Genomic DNA, 2,912 nt, shown 5'->3' with positions numbered 1-2,912 from the left:
TCTTCACATAGCCCCAAGTAATCAAGCATTTTTCATAGAGATAATGGAAGACTTAAGAAAATTAATATTCCTATGCTAGTATTTCAGGAAGAGAGGGAAAACAGCCACAATCATGTCACAATAACAGCAGCTGCCAAGTTAAAGCAACCGACGACAACCTACAGTGACGACAATGTACAGTGACACCCCTAGTGGTGGTTCTTCGCCCTTTGAGAATCTACCAGTCTCTTATTCTCTTAAAAATCAATTCATGCCTGTAATCCCAGCACTTTGGGAGACCGAGGTGGGCGGATCATGAGGTCAGGAGATCGAGACCATCCTGGCTAATGTGGTGAAACCCTGTCTCTACTAAAAACACAAAAAAATTAGCTGAGCGTGGTGGCGGGCACCTGTAGTCCCAGCTACTCAGGAGGCTGAGGCAGGAGAATGGCGTGAACCTAGGAGACTTGCAGTGAGCCGAGATCGGGCCACTGCACTCCAGCCTGGGCGACAGAGCAAGACTCCATCTTAAAAAAGAAAAAATCAATTCATGAGGGAGATGAGTCTGAGACCCATATCATTCACAGCTGCAAGCCTAAGAAACTTCGCCCTGCGGTCTTTGATTGGCCTTCAGTGAATACAGTCACGAATCAGTCTACAAAACGTGCAGCCATAAAGCAGAATTAAAATCAATGGGAGGAAATATCTGATGAGTCCATTTCTTACCATTTTTAACTTAGTAACAGCAGAAGAGAAGGAAATTATAATTTCAAAAATATTTCTAACGAATTTCCTGATGCAGTGATTCTAATTTTAGTTCACTTATATACTTCTAAGTCACAAACCACTGATTATAATAATAGTATCCAATATTTATTGAATGTTTACTACTAGCCAGGCAGCCTTGCAAGTAACGTTCATACACCATACACTTTCATTTAATCCTAAAAAATGTACTGTGAGATAGGTACTATCATCATATTAATTTTATGAAGAGACTGAGGCACAAAGAGTTTTAAAAACTTGCCCTAGGTCACAGAACTAAGTAGTGAAGCTCAAATTCAAACCCACACAATCTGTATCTAGGGTCTTCACTCTTAATCACTATATGCTATTAAACTGATCATATTCCTACAGAAAGAAGTCAGAAATTACTAAATGACACAATGGAAAAATATCACTTTCATTCCAGAAGAAATCTAAGACCACACTGAACCTTTTCTCCATCACTTATAACTCTACTTCCTGAAGAACAGAAAACAGCAATTATAAATACAAATATTTTTCAAGACGTAAGTACTGTAGATTCAGGCATGATCTTTCAATCAAGTGTTTAAAAAACAAAACAAACAAACAAAAAAAGTAACAAGGCATCCCAAAGAGGCAAAGTAGAGTGGATATGCCAGAAATTAGAGGCTTTTAGAGGCAGGTATCAATTTTTACAATAACAATAACAAAAAACTACTTAAGTCTTACAGTGCCAGGTCCTGTTCTAAGTACCTCAGATCAACACATTTTATTCTCATAATAGGTCAGAGGGGGAGATACTATTATCCCATATAAGGGAGCAGTTGAGGTACAGAGACGGTCACACAAGACAGTCAGCAGCAGTCCTAGGCATCTGGTCCCACAGCCCCTCCACTGTAAATCAGGGAAAACTGTCTGTCTCTCAGGTCTTTTGCGGTCCAGCCCTTGACTTTGTCTCTAATTTCAGCTCCTACGGCTCTCCCCTTCATTCACTCTGTTGCAGCTCCCTTGCTGTTTCTTACATACCTCCTCTGCAAGAAGTTTGCACTTGCTCTTTCCTCCCTCATCGGAGAGAACTTTCCCTAGCCTCCTAAAGTAACAATCCACATCCGCAATCCAATAACCTACCCCATATTTACTGAATGAAAGAATAAACAGACCTGTGTCAACTCCACCTCCTGCATTCGGTGCAATGATGATACCAAGAACTCACTTCTGCAGAGGTGTCTCTATCCGCTTTCCTTTCCTTCCTAGTCTTTGGCACAGTTTTTAAAGAGTGGAAGCTAAGAATTCCAAGATAAAAAAAAAACTCACTCTGGAAAACAGAACAGTTCAGAGACAGAAACAGTCCACATAACCATGGTACTGCAAATGGTGTGTCCTTTTACCATCCCAGACGTTGCAAGAAACAAGACCAATAACCATGCGGACTTACTGATCCCTGCTTCTTTTCTTTGCTGATTATCTGTATCATCTTCACTTATTGGTAAATCTTGTACTTTCACAAAATGCATTCTGAGAGAGAAATTATATTCTTTATAAGAGTGTATGAAATAAAAGGTAGTATTAAAAACTAAATCATCTGTTTAGTTTTTAGTTTTACCACTGGGTACATTGGCTCATGCCTGTAATCCCAGCATATTGGGAGGCAAAGGAGGAAGAACAGCTTGAGCCCAGAAGTTCCAGACCAGCCTGGGCAACATAGTGAGACCTCATCTCTACAAAAAAAAAAAAAAGAGGCAGGAGGATCACTTGAATCCAGGAGGTCTAGGCTGCAATAAGCCATGATCACCATGCCACTGCACTCTTACCTTCCTACCTGGGCAATGGGAGTGAGATCCTGTCTCAAAAAAAAGAAAAAAACAAAACAAAACAAAAAACCCTGTTAAATATCTACAAATTAGAGTGAAATTCAGTATTCAGCTTTCATAGGTTAATCCCAAATTTGTCTTCAATTTATTTTTTTGATCAGTGATGAAAGCAATACCTTGAAATAGGCTAAATTACTAAATCTTGAGGAGAGTTTTAAAAAATATGTCAAATCAAAAGGAAGAAATGTGAATACAAAATGCATAAGAAAACATCCTCACTAATAAGAAAATAAATAGAAATAAAATAACACCATTTTAACTCCTCAAATTAAAAAATTAAATTATAGTAATCAAAATAGAGTTCAATGAAAGTAG

Source organism: Rhinopithecus bieti, unplaced genomic scaffold, assembly GCF_001698545.2.
Source record: "Rhinopithecus bieti isolate Rb0 unplaced genomic scaffold, ASM169854v2 scaffold_13352, whole genome shotgun sequence".
In the NCBI taxonomy this organism is placed as follows: Eukaryota; Metazoa; Chordata; class Mammalia; order Primates; family Cercopithecidae; genus Rhinopithecus; species Rhinopithecus bieti.
This window is presented reverse-complemented; position numbering follows the sequence as displayed.